This window comes from Cyprinus carpio, chromosome A22 (genome assembly GCF_018340385.1).
Source record: "Cyprinus carpio isolate SPL01 chromosome A22, ASM1834038v1, whole genome shotgun sequence".
NCBI lineage: Eukaryota > Metazoa > Chordata > Actinopteri > Cypriniformes > Cyprinidae > Cyprinus > Cyprinus carpio.
Window position 1 is genome coordinate 17,454,285 of NC_056593.1, and position 25,083 is coordinate 17,479,367.

The 25,083-nt window shown below is 37.8% G+C and overlaps 1 protein-coding gene across 2 annotated transcripts in view; it reads left to right on the plus strand.

Moving 5' to 3' along the window:
* The first annotated feature begins 300 nt into the window (after nt 1-300).
* Nucleotides 301-25,083, plus strand: part of LOC109097355 (dystroglycan-like) — a 37,826-nt gene continuing 13,043 nt past the window's right edge. The window contains exon 1 of one of the 2 annotated variants that reach the window (XM_042712139.1): nt 301-754. The gene's annotated coding sequence lies outside the window, so the exon portion shown is untranslated. Of the gene's footprint in view, nt 755-1,663; nt 1,954-25,083 lie in introns of those variants that run through there. The other variant, XM_042712138.1, reaches the window with a different exon arrangement.

The following is a 25,083-nucleotide window of genomic DNA, read 5'->3' on the forward strand; positions in this document are numbered from 1 at the left end:
TTAAATTATATAAAATAAGTAATTGTGTATTATTTGCATATAATATTTAATTATTATTATTATTATTATTATTATTATTATTATTAAATTAAAATGTTTATGGTATTATAAAAACATGATATTATATAATGTATTTATTACATTACAAAATATTTCAATAATAGTAATCCTAATAATAACATCTATCCATCTGTCTGTCTGTGGTGTGTTTCGTCAGGTCGGGGCTGCTGTAGTCTGTGGACAGTAGCAGTGAGGGTGGAGTGTATGTGAGGGTATACGCCTGCTCCTCCTCCTGAAGAAGGGGCAGATATTCCTCAAAGCTCAGACAGCAAGTGCAGAGCAGCTCACACTGCGATCCAACACGCTGCATTTCTTCAACAAGCAGCTTCTCCGAGGCGCGAGGCTGAAGAAAGCGACATGTGACGCCTGCTAACTAGCGATATCTACTTTCATTTTACCTTTCTTTTTTAATTTGATTTTCTTCGTCATAAAGACTCAAACCAGAACTTGTAATCAAGCGCTGCGCAGTCGTCCTGTGGATTTGCCAGGAATAATTCATCCTCATTTCCCCAATCTTTCTCGTGTGTGAACGCGCGCGTGAACGCACCGCACTGACCTCCAGCAGTAACCAGCAGCGGCCGACGAGAAGACCGCTGGTTTAGTTAAACAGCAGGACACTTCGCCGCTGGAGGAGCGTTGAAAGGGATTTTATCACGCGGCGAATCAGTCGGCTCATCTCTACCTCTGCGCAACGGTAAATATCTGTTGTGTTGCCGTGTGGGAAGGTCTCTGGGATCGAGTGGACGGACTCTGCTGGTCCGGTCTTGAACCTGGACTGTGAAAGTTTTTTAGCGGTACAAATCAGCTAATTCAACAGCAAGAATTCAACTAGCTATAGGAAAGAAGTTACGCTACAGCATATAATAATAATAATAATAATAATAATAATTGTTAATTTTATTAAATTATTAAAGAAGAAGAAGACGAAATAGGTTAAAAGTTTAATAATGTGAATCAGGCAGAAATTCATTTCAGAGAGGCCAAAACATTTATAGGCCTATCAACATGTGTGTTCTAGAAAAATTATTTCAAATATATTTAGAAAAAAATAAAAATAAAATATGCAAGCAGTGTAGTAATGTAAATAGTAAATAAATAAATAAATACATAAACAAAGTTCTTATAGAAAAGAGAAAAAAAAAACATAATATACAAACAATACTTTTAAATCAATAAAAAACAAATGCATTCAATCCAAGAGCAAAATGTACATAGGTGGAAAATATATACTTTTATTTGTATTTATTACAATTTTTTGTATTTGTTTTTCAAAAAAAAAAAAAAAAAAAAAAAAAATCAGTTCAGAATATGTGAAATAAGTAATGAGAACAACAACTTACAAAGTGAAGTGAACATATATGTAAAAGAAATATATAATGATAAATAAATACATTTTATATAAAATTTGGAAAGCAACATAAATTTGAAAGTTTTATTTTATTATTATTATAAAAAAATTATAAGTTGTTATCAGGTTTGAAGGTTTTTTTTTGAGTTACTGTCTTGAGAATATAAAACCAAAAATAAATAAAAGATTAATGAATTTCAGAAAAAAACTGGTTTTGCAAATTAAAAAAAAGGGGGGGGGGGTTGTTTCTTTTTTTTGTCATGGACAATACAAAAGTATGTGCGGATTGAATCTGGGCTCGGCTGGTCGCGTCTCGCGGTTGCACGGTGAATTGTACAACGATGCAGCGACTCTGTGCTCGGCTGGTCGGGTCTCGAGGCTGCACAGTGAAAGTGTGTGTGTGTGCGGATTGATCCGTGTAGATGGAGAGAGAAGAGAGCTAGAAGGGCGAGATTTCTTCTCCTGCCTGCGCTCGGACGCGTTTATAAGCGTGTCATCCAGACATTATAATAGCTGCGATGTGACGCCGATCTGTTTCAGCCGAGGTAAGACATCGCGTCGAGGGCACTGGAGACAGCTGGGCTGAATAAGAGCGATGTTTGTAGGCTTGGCTGTGTTTGTACTGCAGAGAGACCGACGCTTCTAATGCAAACAGGTGTAAGATCCCCATCTACAATGTAGTAAGCGAGCGCCGACGCGACGCGATAAACCACAACGCTTCATTTGTAGTCGAGTAAGCTTCGTACGCCTTTTAGTCTTTCGCGTCGCGTCGAACGCGTCACGTCATAAGCTGGGCTTCTACAGAAGCTGTAACGTTAACGCGCTTATTTAGAATCACAGGATTCGAATGTTCAGATTAGATTCGAATCTACGCGTTCGGTCGCAACCCCAGTTTTGATGTAAGTTGTCCATCGCCGCTGTTTAATTTTGCAGATTTAAATAAAGGTCTCGGATGACTGATCAGTTAATCTTTCAAGTTGGTTATCATTTGATTTCGATGACTGTCTTTTAAATTTATGCGATATAACGTTAGGTAACTCGTTTCCGGTGTAACGTTAACGTCCTCGTAGTTGTCATTATCTGCTAATTTATTCCGCTTATTTCTGATTTAAACGACGTTATTGAGTTGTTTTAGATGTTATCGATCACCAGCAGATAATCAATAAGCTCAGTCCCAGCTGAAAAAGGTTTAAATCTGTTATTGTACGTGTTTATGGTGTAAATGGTGGTGTTGTTTTGTTTTTTTTCGTTGTTTTTTTTTGAGGATGTTTCTTTGTTTTGAGTTTAAAACCTTTTCTGTCGCCTCTTCAACGTCTTAGGCTTTTGAAGATTGTCTCTTTTGGGTTTACACGTCGGGCTTGTACGATGTAAATAATGTAGTTTTGTTGCTTCTGACGTTTTAGTAAAGAAATTTGGATGAAAGATGTTTACATTCGTGTTTGAATAAAACTGAAACTCTCTCATGGGCTTTGTGAATTTGTTTTTGTCTCTTCATCTTTATATAGACATAACAAAGTAACCTCAGTGTGTAGCACTAATGAACCAGAAGGATTTTTTCTTTTAACTTATTGGCTTGTTTGGCTTTTTAGTATGTTCATCACGTCTGCCTCTCCATGGAGACGTTTTTAAACCTTTCAGCTGTGTGAGGGTTTTTTTCCCTTCTTGTCAAGGGACATGAAGACCTCCGTGAGCATGCCAGACATTTGGTTTCCACGCTATCCTTCAATATTTGACTTTTTCATCTCATGCTCCTCAGCGAACGGGAAAAAGCCCTCCAAGAGCATTCAGACTGAACTAAATACAAGATTGACTCCAAAACATGGCAGTGGTGAAACTGTGGACTGGTTTGTGAAGAAAAATCCTTGTACGCAGTTTATAATGTGGCATAGTTTATGATGGTTACGTGTTTACGATGATTATAATCTGCAGAATCAGCAATCTGTAGTAACCAAACACTCTTGAGTAGCATGTTGCCACATTTTATCTAAAGATCAACTAGAATTGTTTTAGATACAATGACTTGCTCTTAAAAGCCTTTGAAGATTTTTTTTTTTGCTTTTTAAATTAGTAACTTTAAATAATTAATCATTAGTTTCCAACGATAAAAACATGATATGAATTATGAATGTTGTAATAATAATATGCCCTGATATTTATGCTAAGTTGTTTTGATTTGTTTTTGGTTTTGTGTTGATGATGTAAACAATTCGACATGGTAGCAAATAATTACATTTCACGTGTAAGTTACTTTACCATTGAGAGGTCAGTATGTGTCAGTAGACCTGATAATGAAGATCTGATTACCAATTGATTGTGAAATTTATGAAATTATGTCTATTCCTATCTGACCTGAATTGAATGTTATATACTGTACTCCAGTTTTCAGTCGTGTTCAGGCTGTCAAACCCAGATTTTAAACACACACACATACACACGCACAAAAAAACACCCACATTATTTTCTCAGTGATGAGTCGGTTGGTTGTTTAGTCACCGAATGTCTCATATGAACGAGGTTTAAAAATGAGTTGTTCTGGAATAAGGCCATATCTCTGTCTTGGCATGTAGTTGAGTCTATTTTCTGCAACCTCCTCATTCCTTCCCAAGGGAAAATCCAGTGAGTAAAGGGGGATAAAATTAGAGGACAGGTATAAGGTTCCTACCTGCCCCCTTTTTTGTGTTGTATTTCACGTTGCAAAGTCTTCTGCAAGTTTAAGCTTCATATTGTTACTACCTCAGACCAGGATCTCTGTTGAAAGTCTGGTGGACGACTTAAGTCCAATTTTTTTTTTTCCCATTTTTTTTTTCTCAGGTGCCCTTAATTTAATTCCAGTTGCAGGTATTGCAATACCCTTTGGGCTGATCGTCTTGCAGAAGATGTTCTGGCCTGTTGTACTGTTGCACTTGTCAAGTGTTATTGATTCACTTGCCCCTGAGAAGAACTCTCTTGGCTCTGTAATTGCATGTTCATTTATGCCTTAATTTGTTTGAGCTAACCAGTCCACGGAGATATTTATTTCTGGTGTACCTTGTAAAACGTCCTTTTATGGTGCAGTCCTTCTGGAGGAGTCCTGAGAAAACGTTAGCAGAGGGTGACAGTATTGATTTATTTCCTGCACACGTGACTTCGTTGTGGTTGGGTTTTAAAAATAGACAAAGTATGAGGTGCCCCCTCCCACCCGGCATGCAGGTGCCTGAAAGTTTATTGTAGATGATTGCATGGTCAATTCCGTGAAGTACCTATTTGGGCTTTGCACAAATTGCTACACACACACACAAAAAAAAGACGTAAACTTGGATAATGCCGTACCGGAGCTGACCGTGAGGCAAGGCTGCGCAGGAAAGGCGCACCCAGGAGAAAATTCCCAGTGTGCAGGTTTTGTAGAGTCATGCACTGGACCACTCATAACTTCCGTGCTTTCATAATCATACACGTAATCTTGCAGGGTGATTGGATTTGAGATGACGCCGCAGCCTGAGTCGGTGGCTAGCTGCTTCTACCACAAGCATGTATTTTTTTTTCGTGCACGCATTCACATGCAGATCACTTGTTTATTTTCCAGTAAGCTGCTTCAGTCTTTGGAGGCACTGTCTGCTGCAGTGTGCTATAGTTCACACTTCAATTGCAGCCTAACCTAGATTTCTGTAGTACTGCTTGTAAATAACCCTGGGGCTCTGTTCTGAAGGAGGGGGCTTTAAAGGCAGCGGGAAACGGCTCTAATGCAAGGCTGCATACTATCGGTACTGTGATAAGACTTGCATCATCAGCAGAGGTGTGGGGCTGAGAGGAAGAAAGCTGAGAAATATCCATGTTACTGACTGGCACCGAGCAAATAGATTTTCCGTCGAATACCATGCACTTCTATAATATGCAATAACATGCATTCCCATTGAGGAGATGTGCGTTTGCTTAATGAGTTAATGTTCTGCCACTTTGCTTTACCCATGTGGCCTGAGTATAGTTTGCAGTCTCCTAGTGTGCCATAATGCCAGAATTGACCAGTTGTTTCACTGAGGTTTAAAGTCGACAGGAAATCAAACGTGACCCTGTTTGGTTTCTTAATACATGTTCTTGGTCTTATTGTCAATGATTCAGCGGTGCACATTAATATCTTTCTGCTGACGTCAGTAAACCATCATGTTTTTCATTTTTGATATTTTTTCGATTGCATTCAATTTAGCATTTTTATGTTCAGTCCACATCAGCGTAGCTCCATTTTGGGGAATCTGAGCTGTATGCAGGCAGTGTATGCTCTTCTGTGTCAGCCGCGCCACAAGGATACGTTTTATACGTATATATACGCTTTGATTTAAAAGAAAACAGTGCATCCTGTGGCGCGGCTGACACAAAAGAGCGTACGCTGCCTGCCTGGAGAGACACAGAGGAGACAAATTGTTGAATAATGTTTTCTTCGTGTACAAAAAGTATTATCGTTGCTTCATAACGTTACGGTTGAACCACTGATGTCAGATGGAGTATTCTGACGATGCTTTTCATACTTTCCTGGTACTTGACACTGTTATTTACTTGGCAGTCTATGGGACAGTCACAAGCCTCCCGGTTTTCATTCAAAATATCTTAAAAAGCTTTCACAGGTTTGGAACGACATGGGAGTAAGTGATTAATGACAAAATATTCATTTTGGGGTGGAGTATCCCTTTAAAGTGGCAAAGTTTAAAAAAAAAAAAAAACCTTGAACAGGATAACCTCTCACTTGAGAATAACCAAAATAGAGATGATAATTTTTAATCATCCTCATGATAAATGTGGACCATTTTCCCCCATCCCCTTAAGTCTTATTTAATAATACACAGAATTAAAGAGTAAAATAACTTGCATAGTAAATCTATTTATTTTCTTTATATAGGACCATTGCTTAGTTTTTGTGTCAAGCTCTGCATATAATGTTATCCAACAGAACTTTAATGGGCAAAGTTCAGCTGTTTAATTTATAATTGGCAAAACCAATATTAGCAACAGCTTAACACTTAGTTTTTAGGAGAGACTGAAGAGATAAAGCACAAATAATACAGTGTTAGGAGAAGAAAAAAAATGACCCAACATGTTGTTTCATGTAGCTGGAATGCTGTTGCACAGCTCAGGTCAAGACTTTCTGTGGTGTCAGAGGCCTTTAGACCAAAGCTGCACTTTGACATTTTGGAGGGAAAACAGCTTTGAGTACATCGTGCAACCTTTTCCCCCTTGCACCGTGAACACAAAGCGGCGATTAAAAAATAGCAGCTTTTCATCGGCGCTTGACATGACGAGTTCTGGCAACGGTGTTTTTCAGGTGGATTTCTATGGGCTCAATGGAGACGTCCTGGCCTGTGGTCTCAGCAGAGGGAAAACAGGAGGGAAGATCTGTTTTACAGGGAAGACGGCGTGATTCACTAGTTCAGCACGCTGTAGAAACGCGAGTTTAATGTAGCATAGGATGTTAACGCGATGGTCTGGAGACTCAGACATGTTGTCAGCTCTGGATGGGAGAAACTGGGCAGATAAAGGCCACCTTGCACAGACACACTTAAATTACCTGCTTACAGATGCAATAATATTGATTTTTAAAGATGTTGTTTACATATTACCATGCCTGATGTTGTGTCTGGCTGATCGATAACAGTTGGGGGTTGCGTTTAAGGATTTGAGAGGAAAATGAAACATTGGGCTTGTTTAATGTTTGCAAGCACCAATTTGTGTCCAGCAGCCTTTTGGATGAAGGGAGGCTCTCTGTTTACCCCTACTGAGCCGCTGCTTTGAGTTGATCTTTGACTCCCACACAAATTGCCTGCTGTTTACTGAAGTGCGACTGTGTCTGTCGTGATCTTTGCGAGAATGCTTTAGGAGGGTAATTGTGGAGCTGTCTTGAGTGAGCTTAGAGCTGCTACTACCTTCATGACTAAGCCAAGTTGGTGATAAAACAGTCACCGTTTGTTAACAGATTAGCCTGGTAAACCGGAAAGAGCGAGCTTGGTTGTGGGCTAGAGTGCCAGTTGTACTCTGGTCACCTGCACGTTCACAAAAGTAGTGGTCACGTGAATGCCTTAGGCCTTGGAAACATCTACTTGGAGTTAGTGATTTACAGTGTGCTGTTTAAACAGTGATATATTAACCTTTTATGATTTGGCCAGGACATTTTCTTTCGATCTTCAGCTACTCATTGCACTGGAAAGCAAATTTAGGTCGAAACGTAAAACTAAGCCTCAGTTTAAGCACGCAAAGCATGTTGCTTCTGGTCTTCATGTAGGTCTTATTGCCCTTTAGGGTAGTGGTTATCAACCTGAGGGCCTCGAGATGACTTAAAATGATTTAAAATAAGACTAAAAATCTGGATATTTCTTGCTTTAAATCAACCCCTTTACAACGGTTTTATTCCTTTGAAGAACCAGGATTCACATGGTCTTGGAAACTATAAACTTTAATTAAACTCCATGGAAGAACCAGGATTATATATATATATATATATATATATATATATATATATATATATATATATATATATATTATATATATATGTATTATATATATATATATAATATATATAATAATTACTATACATTTGTATCCAGTAAATTACATGACAAGAAAAGTCACAAAACCTTGAAGTTATGGGGGGCCCTGGAGTCAAAAAGGAACCACTGCTATAGAGTGGAAACTCTTATCCCACCATTTTCAGTGGGTTGTCTTTATGACGTGCAAAAATAGCACCCTTTAACGCCCTCGTGCAATCTTAACACTCTTTCAACACGGCCCACTCTTGAAAATTCCTCTGTGGTTTTACGCTTGTTATCGATTGCTGTTTTAACATTCATACGTTCTTGGTCTAGGTCATTTAAGAGATGTGACACACAGCCAAGTATGGTGCCCCATACTCCGAATTCGTGCTCTGTATTTAACCCATCCAAAGTGCCTGAGACTTGAACCCACAACCTTAGGGTTAGGAGTCAAACTTTCTAACCATTAGGCCACAACTTCCCCTTTACTCTTTCTTTTCACATTCAGAGATTTTTCCTTTATCTTCTTACTCCCCCCCCCAATTTATAATAAATCTTAGAATAATGCAACATTATAAAATGGACACTTCTAAGAAAATTAATTTTTATTTCATTCCCGAGTCTGTGTTCTGCTACGCCATTTCCATCGCCAGTTGAAATCAGTGTGGGCAATAAGCAGGGGGTCTGATTAGAGTTTAAAATTCAGGGCATGTGCCGGGCCGCGCTCCATCCACTCCTTGTGAATCTTAAATCCGTCAATTTAATTTTCTTTGAATGGCACTGGTGTGGAGGAGGGGGTGTCCTCATTCTGCACAACTTGTGGGATAGCGCTTGAAAGGATCGTACCGAGTACCTAGTGGATTTTACAGAAAATCCCATGATTTTCAGAAACAAACCATTTGAAATAATTGTGTGCTAAAAAAATTGTTTTTCTTTATTTTTATGGCTCATTATGGATGTTTGTTAAAACATGCATTACTGTTTTTGCTCATTATTATACCTAATCCTAAGTCTTATGATTTGAGGTTGGCTCTAGCGCACAGGCTAGGCTGTAATATGCGCCGACACTAACAATTAGTTAGGCCTCATCTAACCCAGCAGTTCTTAAATCATTAAACAACTTGGACAGCAAACATCAAGCTGGCCAGAGCGTGCTTTTCACATCAGCTTTGGTGTTGAGCCTTTGGTGCCTCTGATAACGTATGCTTTAAAGAGACACATGGAGGTGGGGGAAATGGTCTAAACCAGGTGTGTTTGATGCTGACAAACAGACCAGAGGTTCGTAACTCGTAGTGCTGACCTAGTAAATACAGCAGAACCGCTGTGGAACCTGAGGAACACGTGCGTGTTATTTCTTACAAGTCAATACTACTCCGTGTCTTCGCACTTCCTGGTGTCTGTGGAGTCTGGCATTTTCTTCATTATGTGAGACCACCAGGTTCTTAAATAGTGTTGTCACGGTACCAAAATTTCAGTATTCTGTACCAAAACCAGTGAAAATCCACAGTTCTCGGTACCAAAGCAAAACAAAAGCATGCTAATTAAAAAATTTGACTATACTTTCATTTAATCCAAACTGTGTACATATTTAATTTTAAAGGGCTTTTGAATTTTAAAGCCAAGAATAACAACTAAGTTAACTTCTCAAATAACAGCGTTAATTTCAATCCGACATTCAAATTAAAATATTTAATAATATTCAAAACAGAAGCGGTGTTTCCCACAGCATTGCACTCTGTTTGTGGTAGCATATATATGCAAATTCATTCTCTGCCAGCAGGAGGCGTTTGTAGAGCGGAAGAGTTTCCCCAGTAACGGCTGTAATCAAATAAGCGCTGTGCTCACAAACGCTGTTCAGGCATTTCATGAAATGAAAATGACGTCCATAATTTTCTGAAAACAGTCGGTTTCCTTCAGAAATACAGTGATATGAAAACACCCGCACCGGGTTTCGACTTTGACACATGCAGTGCACACGTTTATTCAATGAAGTCAAAGCCTTTTGGAAAATCTGTTTGTGGCGGTAAGTTTTGGCATTGTGGCGGGCCGCCACAAATAAATCAAAATATATGAAACACAATGAAACTAACGCTTTCATTTGATCAGGGTGTCTGTCTTTAAAGTGTTTTATTAGTTTGGTGTGTTTTTTCCTTTTGATGTCGCCACTTCAGCGCATCAAGAACCGGTACTTAAAAAAAACAAACAAAAAAAAAAAAAAACCTGGTACCGTGACGTTTTCTTTCTTTTAGTACTGACTTGGTACCAAAGTACCGATCTTTTGACAACACTATTCTTGAGTTGGTGAATGTTAGTGCTCCCTCACATTGGGCCTCGTTTATCAATCTAGCGTCTAAATGAGCACAGATCCGTGTGCACAAATCAACTTATGACACAGTTCACGTGTGATTCATGAAACATTTGTATGCTGCCAAACTCATCGTACAAATGATCGTGTGTTGATAAATGTGGCAGCAGAAAACAGTCATCATTTAAATATCATGCCCCTAAAAACACCCTAGTTTAGAAGCCTCGTCCCTAGAGTTTACGGAACGGAGAAACGAAACCCGGCCAAAAAGAGGAAGTAATCTCATAACGAGAAATTGATCTTACTCCAAAAATACTCGTTAACCTTGTTGTTGCAAACAATTAGGCTACATTAATTTATGTAATTTATATATATTAAAATACTGGTAAATATAAACAGCCTATTTAGTTCCCCTCACTCTACAACAAATATTTTAAATTTAACGGTATTCAGAACAAGAATGAAAAATAAGTAGTTATAAAATTATATATTTGCTATAGTGGAATTCATTATAAACAGCATACAGATGTCAAGCAAAACTGAAATGGCATTGGGATCACAAGCCTGTCTCATACTACATGAATCCAAATGTTTGCATTTTGCCAATTTGTAACATTTGTTTGCATAACTTTTATTTATTATATAGCCTAAACATGGCTTTATACTTTACTCATGTTCTGATGTCCGTGTAAAATCCTTCACATGCGCAACATTTTTTTGTTTGGGTGCTGGACGCTGATTTTGCAGTGGACCTTTTAAAATAAACAGTGTAACGTTTGTTTGGTTGACTGCATTTTAGTTTGATGATGAGTGGCTGAAATGTCAGGCAACGGTAAAACTAATGTTGTTTGTGTGTGCGTGAGGCGCCTGTGCGATCAGAAGGATTAAATCAAATAAAGATATAAAGAAAATAAATAATGCATTAAGAACGTCACAAAAACGAGCGTAACCTATACTAGTTGCGCAGTTTTTTTTTCTTTTTTCCTTTTGTTAATCTATTAATGATATCTTTTGTGTGATCCTATTTATTTTATTCCTTTTATAGACTTTATTTCTGTTTTTCTCCTTTCACAGAAGCGTTGCAGGTGCATGATGCGATGATTGAATCTTCACGGTCTTGTCATTCTAATCTTACTGGTTAACCATCGCCTAATGAGCTTCGTTTGATGGTCAGGAAAATAAAAATGAACAAAATGCTGTCATTCTACAATTCTCCACCGTATTTCCTATGCTGCGCGCAAGTTTAGGTTACTCAAAAACTTGCGTACACGAGACAAGACGAGATATTTGATCAAAGCCACTGCTCACGTCCATATTGATAAATTCCAAGTTTTGCGTTAAAAACGACCAAATGCCCAGTATTCTTTCGTACGTTCATTTCGTAAATGAGGCCCATTGTGTAAACTAAAACTGCGGTGAATGTTAGTGCTCCCTCACATTGTTTTAGTTAATGATGCGGTGTTTTTTAGTGTTAAATTGCGTTGTGTGTTATTGATACCTCAAATTGTTTAAATTACAGTAGCATCCATTTTGTCTTCACAGAGAGCCTGCAGTTGGAAAGGGTGTATCCGCATTGTTCAGATGTTTGTGTGTGTGTGGGAGGTAGTTACCTTGGCAAGGTAAGGTTGTTTCAGGAATGCTTGTATTGAATGTAAGACTGTATTGCTTTGAGAGTATTATCTTGTTTATGAATGAAATGCAGGAAGTGGGTGGTTGGAATGGCATATAAATGTAGGCAAGGAAAGAGCATGGAAAGAAGGATGGGACAGAAATAACAATGTTCTTTAGCCCCATAAAATGAAGATAAAGAATTTTCTCATACACGTCATTGATTTTTATTTATTAAGCCTTTTGAATTTGTCCTTTGGGTACAGGGTTCAACAATAAGGAATTTTTTTTTCATTTTATTATTATTATTTTTTTACTTGCTCTGCCAACATTTTCACTGCCCACATACAAAAAAAAAAAAAGTATTCAAATTGGCAATTTTATTTCCTACTACTTTTAGATTTGACTGGGGTTAAAAAATAAAATAAAAATAAGCTATGTTTTTCTTGATACAAGTTTTCTTTATTAAAGTAAATCTATAAATTCATATAATGGTAGATTGTGATCATTTACATATTTTTTTTTTTTTTCAAATGAAACATTAAGATATTACGTTTTTTAGGTTTAAAAATATATGTGAATATACAACAAAATGTCCTGTTCATAAAATGTTCACTTTTTTAATCACCACTAGTTCATTTTAAATGGTTCTGCAGTGTGACACATTCATTTCTATAAAGACAAATAGGCTATTCCATATAGGCTCTCAACTAATATTAGGTTACTAAAGCTGCATGAATAATAATTCTAAAAGAATTATTAAAAAAAAAAAAGTAGCATTTCATGTTCACTTCCTTGAACTGCTTTTGCTAAAAAAAATAATGGCATGTAGTGCAAAGCATTGCTGATTTGTTTTTAGTGAATTCTAATTGAATTAGGGGTGGGAGAAAAAATCGATTCTCCGATGCATCACGATTCTCTCGTCAACGATTCTGAATTGATTCTGAGCCTGGCACGTGTGCGCGTTAGAGATGCGGCGGGCTTCATTGCACAGAATTTGCGCTGTGAGACACGTGCGCATTGCTTGACATTGTGTGCTTCCACCCGCCGTGTTTTACTTTAGATATGCTTTAGATATGCATTAATTTATGCTGTTTGGAATGCAATACTATTAGATGCACGAAACTCGCGCACTGACAGACTTTCACGTACACTTTATGTCTGTTGTTGTGCTAAAGCTCAATCACGGCTGCGTAAATATATGTAAATACAGTCAGTTATGTTATGAGCAGGACAGAATATCTGATATATCAAAATAGATCTGTGCATTAGTGTAAATACAGCCTGTTCAAGCTGCCAATGTCTATGATCTCTTTAATAATAATCAAATAGCAATAATTCTGAGGGAAAAAAGAAAACCCCATAACTAGCCTTTGTCTGTAAACTTTCGGATACTTAAAGCACACTTATTGTTTTAAAAAGTGGTCTACTTGTAGGTTAAAAAAATTAAGTACATTTTGCATAAATTAAAATTGATATGAAAATGTAGCCATGTGGAGTAATGTTGAAAATGTGATGCATCGTGATATTAAGTTGATAATGAAATCGTATCTGAATTGAATTGTGAAACCAGTGAAGATTCACACCTCTATTTTTAAGGTGGCAGTACTGACATATAGAGATTCAAACTATAAACAAAAAGCATATAAACTGCAGATTTGGTTAAAATATAAAATTGTAAAGATGTATTTGCACAGAAGAATTAATTAGGAAAAAATGTAGATCAAGAAACATTTTGGAATCGGATCGTGACTCCCAGAATCAGAATTGGATCGGATCGTGAAGTGCCTAAAGATTCCCACCTCTAAACTGAATCTGAAAGACATTTTCACAAATTCTGTAGGAGAAATCCTATTTTAGTCTGATAACATTTGCTTGGTCACATTTAAATTGGCTCAATTCAACAAAACATTGTTAAAAACTCAGAACGTCTTTTGTGTTTTTTTTTTTTTTTTTTTGTGCTTGAATATTTTGTCAGTGCAAGCCAACAGAAGATTCTCATTTTGATGTTAAATTTAGATTTAAAAATATAGGCCTAAAGCTTATAAAAAACCAAAATCAAAATCACTCTGGAGACTGAAATTATTTACACAATAAATGAATGAGTCTGTACGCGGATTAGACTGAATTTATTGAGGAAATCTGTGGGAAAAGAGAAGGAAAAAATAAAAATCAGGCTTTGCAGTATAGTGGTGCCCCACTGCTATCACTATGAAGAAGAAAAGTCTTTTGGTACAGTGGATTAGTTATTTTCTGCAAATTTTTTTGCCTCTTTCAGGTTGAAATTGCTGCGGTCTTTAAGCATACTACAAAAAGAATAGGATCACCTGGGGTTGTCATCCAAAAAGAGTCTCTGAATGTGATTATTTTTAGTTTTTGCCCGCATTTGGCTTCTTGTTGTTTTTTTAATATCTGTGTCTTTGATTTATGTGCCTTATATTTCAGGAAATGTTTTCCTGAACAAAATGCCATGAGATCTTCGACTGGTGTAGTCTTCTGAAGTATTACAGATATCTCGGGACTGTGTTATCAGTGATTTGCACTGTTTTGTATCCGTGTCTGCAGGGTGCGGTTCGAGCCGTCCTGGTTTCATAACAAACAAGATATCCTTGAGAGGTTGTGTTATTGTCTAACCCAAACCCATGTGTGTATCTGCATCTACGTTAAGTACACAGTTGGACTGTTGATGTCTACTGTGAGGTGTTTATTGACACAGACCATTGATCTAGGACAGACTCAGCAGTTGTGTTTCTGTTAAATAAGTCAGTGTTTATGTCTCTCAGGCCATCTGTTGTCCCCTGTTTTGGGTTAAGGACACTAGTACCTACCGTTCTCGCCACATTGAGTCAGTTTACTGTTTGGAAAAACGGTGGCTTTGATCAATTCATGCCATCAAAGTTGCAGCAAGTGAAAACGGTTTCCTCTCATGTCGCTGTTCTGTCATTTGTTCTGAATAAACATTGATCTTCTTTGAAGAGCTCTTCTTTGGTTGCATCTTATGCAAGAAAAACATGCACGCTTCAGTTGTGTGGTTAAGCAGGCTCTTGTGCTGAAGGTTTATAGACACAAAAGAGAACAGAAATGCTGATTGTTGTAGGCACCGAATGGCATTGTTGGCCCCTTGCAGGTTGTCCTTGATTTCCACACATTTGCAAATTTCAGCACCCCTCCTCTCGCTATTCCTCACGTTTGCCATCCAGGCATCCCTCCTGCCCTCTCCGGCCATCCGTATCTGTGTGCCGAATGTGACAGTCCCAGCATTGCACTGCTTCAGCCCAGCACCTCGAGACCTTGCAGCTCATTCACAGATATTGCAGATTCACTCTCTCTCTTTGCTGCCAAGCGATGTTAAGGCCTGTGCGTGTGAAGGAGGGCCATCTGGCCATCTTACGGTTTCAGCCATGATATTCTGAAACCTGAATGAGATTTTCAATGCTGTTAAATTCATAGGACAGGATATGTGTGTGTTTGGGGTTTGCCTCTGCCAGAAATAAGAGCTGTATCTTTCACAGTTTCTTGTGTCCTTGAACTGGGTTTTATTGTGTGTCTAATTTAATCATTACTTTTTTTGGAGGGAGGATGCATATCACCATTTCCGATTCATTAGGGCAGGTGAATCGGTTCTCCTACCTTGTGGTTCACCATTCACAGAGAGGTTTTATCTATTTTATGTTGTCTTGCTGAAAAGGTTTTTCTGGTGCCTTGTGCCTTTTTTATTTGACCTTGTATAAAGTATATCTGTTTGTTGTTTTCAGCCTTCTCTGTGATAAAAAGTTAAGATTTTTACTAACAATAACCTTTTGTCTGGGTGGCCAAAGACAGTATGCTGTGTGTAGAGGCACTGTATATCTATATTTCCAAACCTTCCCAGAGTGCAGTATATCTCTGCAAACTCTGGGGGAACCTGCTTATCAGTTTGCCTTACAGTCATTATTTAATAAAAAATGACCCTTTTAAATTTCATGATACACATTACTGGTCTTACTGAGAATGATTCATTAGCACACCTCATTGTGAAGGAGAAAGAACAGTTTGTAATCTTTCCTTCCACCAAAAAAAAAAGATGCCAACAAAGTAATTTAAGTTTCAACCAACAGTTCTCGACTGCATTTTAGGAACTTTTTATTCCTTCACAATTCATACAAAATCTGGTATTTATTGATTGTATGTGTGTAATTGGTATAACAGCAAAAGCTGTTCTCATAATCCAATCAAATCTAGGGTTGCAAAGGGTCGGGAAATTCCCCCAAAATTTCCAGAAGTTTCCAGAAAATCCTGGAATGTTTCCAAAAGTCGGTGCAAACCTATTAAAATCCCAATAAATAAAACCAAGGCCCACTCTACCTATTTTTTGCCTTACAGAAATTTGTTTTTTCTCAAAGATTCCACATTACTGAAGAAAATTAGTGAAATGGTTTTGTGTTGACTGTTGATGCACTAGTCTTCATTGTACATTACCATTGTATGTTCCCAAGAGGGGGATATGAAATCAATCCATGCAACCACAAATTTTGCCAGGAATTGGCGGGGCTGCCCTTCTAGCAGTTGGGGTATCTCTGGAGTGTTTTTGGGTTAGGATGGTGTCCTGGTACATTTTAAGACCCTGGGGGTTCCCAGCTGTCACTGGTGTCCTCTATAATTGGCGTCAATTGTTTATCTGCTCCAAGATTGTGTTTTTTTTCTGGTAGTTTTTAACAGGAGTCTGATCCGTCCTTAAAAAGCACCTGCCAGAGAAGTAGTCCTTGTAGATCCCGGAGGGTCCTCTACGGTTTACTCTCTTCTTTGCAAGAAGAGTGGTTATTCTCTCAAGATGGTCATTTTAGAAGTTGAGCAAAGCTCATCAGACATGATTACAAAGGTGTTCCTACAGAGGCCCCTCTTGCACTATGTGATATTTATTTGAGGAAAGAAAGATTTCAAGTTGCATCTTGTCCCAGTCACATTGGAGGTTTTAAGCAGAATTTGAGAAGATTTAAAGAAAGTGTGAAGTTCTGCTCCGAAATGACTGCCTGGATGAGTCGAGGACAGTCATTCCGGTAATGTAATCAATCAATTTGACTTACTATTAAACTTCTAAGATTGCACTGTGTAGCCTAGATGTAGGCTATCACTGTTCATCTCAGGAAATTGCATCTTGGAGTACAGTGATTTCTTTTTCTCATTTATTTATAATGACTTAAATCAGGCAAGGTGTTTTGGTCTTTGAAACAAAGTTTGTAAGTAGTGCTTTATGCTGGGAAGCATTATCCTGCTACCTATGAAAATCAGAGGATTTAACGAGTATGACCTTTTTTTGTAATCTCGTAATCATTTTGTTGCTGTCACATAATTACAGGTGACCAAGTAAGCTCTTCACAAGCCGTATTGCCATCTGAGAGAAATAGCTGACGCCTGACTTTACCGAATTTTAATCAGAGTGAACATGCGTTCCTTCTCGTTTGGAAAAGTGGTGCAATTCCCTAAATTGTTTCTCACGATTCATTTTAGGTAGTCGTCAAATTAAAAACACATTAGAGAGGTGTACAGCACCACTACCCTGCTTTTTTCATAGCTTAAAGCACATAGGCTTCAAACACTTCTTTCCATGCAAGATATGAGCAGAAAAATCAAGTTATGTCATTCCTGCATGTCGCTATTATACAGTAGCTTTGTTTTCAATGCTTCTAATGCATTCATTGCTTATTAACATGATGAGGGCAAGCAGGAGAGTACACAATTGCGACATAATCCATTTAAGAGCCTGGTTTTTAAAAATATATTTTGCAGTGGCCTACAGGTGGGCATTGAAACTTGAGATGGAGTCACTGTAATAAGCCGGAGGGACTAAAGACTCCCATTGTGGTAGGCATGCATGTGGGGCCAATGTGTCTTCCACACCCCGTTCTCAAGTATCGGGATGCTGACGGTTCCTTCGGTTCATGTTTGCTCTACAAGAATGTTTGGATCTGTTTGTTTGGACCCTGGGCGTGATGGTCCACCCCCAGCTGCAGTAGGGCTCCTGGTGGCTTTTAATATGTTTTGTTTGACTCTGTTGTTTTAATATGGATTTACCCCATACCATTCTTTCCTGTTGTGGACCACAAAGGCTCACCCAGATTCACTCATGCATCTCATGAATTGAATTGTTAAGGCACATAACACAGTCACTGTTCTTGGCGTGCCTGCACACTAGAGTTTACTCTGCATCAGAGAACAAATTAAATTTCAGGGGATAGTGAGTCACAAGGACATAGTCAAAATTCACAACTTCTGGTTGCATTGTCATTGCGTTTTTCTTCTATGCAATGTGCTTTGACTTAAACAACCATTGTCTGATGGGAATTTCAGAGCAGCAATTTCAGTTTGATTGCATACTGCTGTCTTTCCACATCTTTGATTTACATATTTTGTATTCCTCTACTGTGTAAGCCCCTTTATTTGATGTTTTCTTAGCAAAGCAACTTCTTCAATGATAAAAGATGTTATTGTCAGAGCCATGGTGTAACGGTTAGCACACATGCTCCAAACTCTTCAGGCAATGACGCTCAAGTCAGAAAAACAGGTTTTGGGTCAGTGACTCTTCCTGACCTAATGCTCCTTCTCTTCCATTGGTTTCTCTACTGTCAAGGGATCAAACCTTGAAACGTCATGGAATTTTTACATTGAAGTTTTTCAGACCCAGAAATAAATCATGGGAAGTTTGGGTGGCAACTCTCACTTTTAACTATGACTTTTGCCTCAAACTCCTAATTTGCCGCTTATTAATAGCAAGTGTTGCTGCACGATTCCCTTGAAATTGTAATTCCCATTAATTAATTACGATTATCACAATTTACATTGAATGATGTTTATACCACTGTTTGAAGCAACTGCATACCATATTTTATACAAATAAACAAGCTGAAAACACTCTAACTGAAACACTTTTATTGCTTTTCTATAGTATTAAGCCTCAAATGTCAATTAGACATTTGATTTGTTTTTCTTTTTCTTCAAATAAAAATAAAAATATGCATGGTATTGTTATACTAAAACTAAAATTAAAACAATGTAAAACCCCTTAAGACATCTTAAAAACACACAGAATAACATAAGTGGACTTTGAATGATTAAAGGGATACTCCACCCCAAAATGAAAATTTTGTCATTTATCACTTACCCCCTTGTCGATCCAAACCCATAAAAGTTCCATTCATCTTCGGAACACAATTTAAGATATTTTTGATGAAAACCGGGAGGCCTGTGACTGTCCCATAGACTGTTGAGTAAATAACAGTGTCAAGGTCCATAAAAGGTATGAAAGTCATCGTCAGAATACTCCATATAACCCAGATTGCATGTCTGATTACAGATAAAGCGACGGGAACACTTTTTGTAAGCGAAGGAAACAAAAATAATGACTTTATTTAACAATTCCTTTGTCAACGGTCTCCTCTGTCTCTCTCCATATCACCGTATGCTGCGTATGCTCTTCTGTTTCATCCGTGCCAGAAGTTTGCGCTGTTTCTGTGTGTATTTAGGTTTGATTTGAAAGAAAACAGCGCATCCTTGTGGCGCGGATGATACAGAAGAGGCACAGAGGAGACTGTTGACAAAGGAATTGTTGAATAAAGACATTATTTTTGATTTCTTTGCTTACAAAAAGTGTTCCCGTCACTTCATATAACCCAGATTGCACGTCTGATGGCAGATGGAGTATTCTGGACGACTTTTATACCTTTTATGGACCTTGACACTGTTATTTACTTAGCAGTCTATGGGACAGTCACAGGCCTCCCGGTTTTTATCCAAAATATCTTAAATTGTGTTCCGAAGACGAACAGAGCTTTTATGGGTTTGGAATGACATAAGGGTAAGTGATTAATGACAAAAAATTCATTTTGGGCTGGAGTATCCCTTTAATTGTTTCTTTGAACGATTACGTAATTGTGGCAACCGTAATTGTAATCGCAATTACACATTAAATTAATTGTGTAGCCATTTTAGTAAGGTAGTTCTTAAGTTTAGGTATTGAGTAGGATTAAGGGATCTAAATATGGTCTTTCAGAATAAGGCATTTATGTGTGCATTATAAATACTAATAAACAGCAAATATGCTAGTAATGTGCATGCTAATAAGCAACTAGTTAAAGGGATAGTTTACCCAAAAATGAAAATCCTGTCATTAATTACACCAAACCATTACTCCAAATTACGTTCCAAACACACAAAAATATTTAATTTTGTGTTCCAAAGATGAACAAAGGGTGAACTAACCTTTTAATAGTGTCTTTAATAGTAACTAAAGTGTAACCATTATTTTAAACTTTAAAATTCTGAAGTGAATATAGCTTATTTTTTTAAATAGTTATGCTCAGATCTAAAATATTATATATGATATCTATCAGCGAAAAAAAAAATATCCTCTTTGTAGTTTCAAATCCCTATAAAATGTTTCAAACATAATTGCTGAATTCATAAATTACTTATTTAAAGGTGTGAGAACCTTGACTGCTGTTTTAAATAGAAACATTTCATTAATCATTTCAGCCTCGGTAAAACGAGAGGATAAATTCTATCTATTTATATTTTTCACTGTCTTTGCTCAAACTCGCCAGAGTCTGGGCTGCATTGGCAACTTTCATCCTGTTGCCAGGACCAGCTTGGTTTTCCAGACGTGAATGACTTCTTTAGCCAGACTCTATCTTCTTTTGCTCATGCCCTGCAGTTGCCATTAATAGAAGGCTCAGCTGTGTCAGAGCAGGGTGGCGAAGAAGTACAGTGCGAGTGGAGAAGGTCAGCTTAGAGTTGACCAGGGCTTAGGCAAAAGAGAGCGTTCTGATTGGCTCCTGGAGGGTTTCCAGGGGCTGCGGACATCCAGGCTGACTGCTCACGCGTACAGCATGCTATTGAATGCACCGTATCGGAGTCATTAATCAACCACAGTCAGTCTCTTCAGGGAGAAGCCCGCTCTCCGTTAACTCACTCACCAAATGAGGAGTGTGGTTATAACCTCTGACCCTGCTGAGGGTACATAGCTCACTATAACGGGAAGGACTTCAAGCTACCACTGAGGGACTCTCTGAACTAATACTATGACAGTGGGAGCATCAGGGTTTTACTGTTTTGGCAGTACTTTCGGTAAATAGTTTACTAGAACTAGAATAATTTCAAATTTTCATTTTGTTTGGTTGGGTTGGAATTTTATTTTTTGTTTTTAGATTATTCTTTTTTTTTTCTTTCAACACGTGACTTCCGTCGCGGACTCATTCTCACTCATGCTTGAACCGCCCGTTGGCGAACGTAGTGATTTATTTCATCTCATACTGAATAGGTACAAAATGCCCAAGACCTCAGCTGTTTGGGAGCACTTTAAATTAAGTGAGGATGACAAGACAAAGGCAGTGTGTCAAATATGCGATTTGAAACTGGCCTACCACAACAGCACCACAAGTTTGAAAAATCACCTGAGTTCTGTAAGTAGCACGCGGCAAAAAAAAAAACTGCTTTTATGCGCTTAATTTGCTATGATAAATAGGCTAATTGCAAATACGACACTATTTAAAAACATACAGCAGCACAGGCTAATAATAATTTGTTTATAGGTAGCCTACATCCACAGGTATATAGGTATATCGCAGCCATCAACATGCTCAACAAACCCAAAACTTCACAGCAGATCCTGCAATTCCGAAAACCGTTAACAGAGAAAAGAAAGAGAGAGATAACAGATGCCATAGTGGAGTTTGTCGCTATGGATATGAGGCCCGTTAATGTAGTTGAAGGCGAAGGCTTCAGAAAATTAATGAAGATAATGGAGCCAGACTACACTGTCCCAAACCGTTCCAGTATTTCAAACACCCTGTCTCTTAAATACAGCGATCTGCGAGGCCAAATTTATGCTCTCGTTGAAAAAGCTACGGCCTTAAGTTTCACAACGGACATCTGGACTTCCGTGAGTATGGAGGCGTATATGACTGTCACCTGTCACTTTATAACTCAGGAGTGGGAACTCTCTGCCTTCGTTTCGTTACGGGTGTCAGTAATTATTACATTTACGAATAATAAATGAATGTAGTTCAACGAACTGCAGGCAAATAAAAAAAAAAAAACACCGCAACATGCTTTCAATAAAAGCATCGCGCATTTTAAAGATTTAAATTAACAAAAAGTCAGAATAAGACAAAATAAAATCCCTTATATAGAATAAAAACTTGTAATAGATATTACATTTTGTGTCATTTTAAAAACAATTCATTTATTCTTATTCAACTGTTTATAAGCATGCTACCGTGTTCTTTATTTATTACAGTTCGTTGAAATCACTGTGTGTTACTAATTTAATTTCTGTTTTGGGATTCATTTGTTTTAAAGAATTGTTCGTTATTAATACCTTATTAAAGTTCTTGCTCTCAACAGACTTTGTGTTTTGTATCACTTGTGCACTGTCCGTTTTCGGAGCATAAACCTGCGCGTGTAATGCGTACCGGAAACTGTTCTATTTAAAAGATTATTAAATGTTTATTAATATTTAAAGAATGTGTGCCACCTGATCATATTGCACCAAATGCAACACTGCACTCCACTGGGTCTGCCGCAACACATTTACGATGCCGAAGAGTGAAACGTGAAGTCGTGAAAGATGATACAAATGCAAACCGACACTATTATTATATATTTAGCCCCACCCACCGAAGCTTCGAATATTCGATATTGTTTGCCACCTAAGCTTCGAAGCTCAAAAAATGGCATTCGAAACAGCCCCAGGGTTTTACTGTTTTGGCATAAAGTCATGGCATCAAATGGCTTGCCAACACTAGTGAGGAAAATACAGACATGAAGTATGAATTGACCTAAGCGAGCTGTTGCCGATGGCTTCTAATGAAATATGTCATCTCTCTCTGTTTAATAATTCATGAATACTTCCTACTCAAATCAGAAGTTGATAACTTAAATAACAAGAGGGTGTTTGGCGTAAGCCTTTCTCCTTAAGTTCTGCTCTGTTCCTTCTGTGGTGGGCTGTTTCACGGTATGACTAATTTTATTTCATGGTAATGATACATTTCTCTATATATCTATCTTTATATATGTAGTTATTCAGAAAATTGACAAAAAGGGCTTTATATAATAAATAAACTCAAATACTTTAGACATAAAAAAAGTACTTCACCTGGTTTATTCTTTTTATTCAACTTTTAGATTAACTGAAATTATTTTAAATTCTAATGTTATTGTTTTACTTCAGTTAGGCCTAGTTTATACGATCTAAATATTTAGATCGAAATATTCTATTCATAATAAATTATATTCACTTCCTTTTAATTTTGCAGGATGATATTAATACTAGTTATATTGTTTACAATTGTTCTATGATATTTGCTTATTATATTTTAAGGGGCTTGTCTTGCTCTTTTTTTTTAAATAACTGGCAAACCTTCACTTTTAATCAAGAGAGGGAAGAGTTCAGTAGTGAGTAGAAGGAGAGCAGCAGCATGCAAACTGAACATCAGCTACTGTTAGTGCTGACTAAGTAATTTAAATTATACACACCTTTTAAAACCGCTCCATTATTTGACTCCAGCCCGTTGAAGACTGACACGCCGCTCATATTCGCCTCTCACTGCGTGCGCACGTCTTCTGCATTATTAAAATGTGAACGGTTAATTTGAGCGTCAAGTTGAGAGACGTATCCAATCACGGGAGGTTATTATCAGCTGGTTCCGATGAGTGTCCGATCATTTGGATTTAGAAAAATAAAATATGCGCATTTTTAGTATTTAGTTTGCCTCAGATACAGGATTATGTACATTTGCTTTAACAAGCAGCTTGTTCATTACCACGGCAACTGTTTGCGCATCCACATTGAGTGTGATTCTCGTGTGTAAAAGTTAACTGTACACATGAGAGGCGGAAAGATGTCGATAACTATACATTTAAGGCTATTACTAATAAATATATATATATATACGTATATATATATGTATATATATATATATATATATTATATATATATATATATATATATAATAAATATATATATATATACACACACCGTGATATATACCGTGATACCGTCCAGCCCTAGTTCCTTCCTATAATTCTGCCGAACTGCGTTTTTGCACAAACAAGAAACAGTTTACTCTCCCTGCTTGTTTAAAAAAAAAATCAAGTTTGTTTAGCTCGAATAAAATTCCTATTTGTGATCACCTTGCCTGTGGTCATATTCTCAGTTCTCAGCTTGAAGCATTTTAAAAGCAGAAGATTGCTTGAGTTTTGTATTTTGCCAGGCTCTAGTTTCAAAATCCTGAAAAATAAACTCGACATCACCTTGCGAACGCCGGGCTACTGGGTTTTCAGTCGCTGATGTTTATTTATATCATATTCTTCAGATCTCTCTTGCGGCACATTTATATTTCAGCTGTGAGCTTTGGTAAATGTGTTTTTTATGGCATCAACGGTGAATTCTGTATTTGCTCCGAGGGTTGGAAAAGTATGTGTACAGGTCTAGTCCTTCCAGTTACAGATGTCTGAACTTTATTTTAAGAATCATCAACTATGAGTCGTCTCTTTGGCATATTAAACAGCAATAAATTAAGGTGAGTCTTTTTTTGTATTATTAATTTGAACAAAAAAGAAAAAATTGGACTTATCCACTTTTTTTTTCAAAGTTAGAGTCTGTGATTAAACATCGTTGACTTGCTCCAGCTGGAATGCGTGACTCAATGCCTTTTATAAGCTTGTCAAATAGCATGGGTCCCTGGGGGTGATGGACAAGGGGTGTCACCATGGTACCAGGGCAAAGGGCGCTCTTCCCCCTTTGCCAACTGCACTGTTGTCGGCAAACCTATTACTGCTCGCCCTCATCCCCCATCCTACATACATCCCTGTCAAATCCTAATCTCCCGGAGCGTCCAGTGGACTGTTTCAGGCCTCCAACACAATGGCCCTCTGTAGTGGTGCTTTGGGATCCTCTTTTTTTTTTTTTTTTTCCCATGCATGAAATGATTTCCATTTTGTCTTTAGAGCAGAAAGGTCCATCTCAAAGACTTCTTGGGTCACGTTTGACTGCTGAAAGGGTCCGAGTCTACTGCCAGTGAGACTGGCGGCAGGGTTCTTGTGACGGGTTGATCAAGGCAGGAATGCTGTGATAGGCCCCTTTTTCCACCTTTTTGAGAGCAACCCTCCATTCCCAAGAGCTGAAAGGCCGTCTTTATCCATAACCGGAGATGAGGTTTAAGTTCTTTCATGTACCTGCCAATTCCATCAGGCTCTTTGTGAATGCTCAATGGTGGGACTGTAATGCGGAAAGGTGA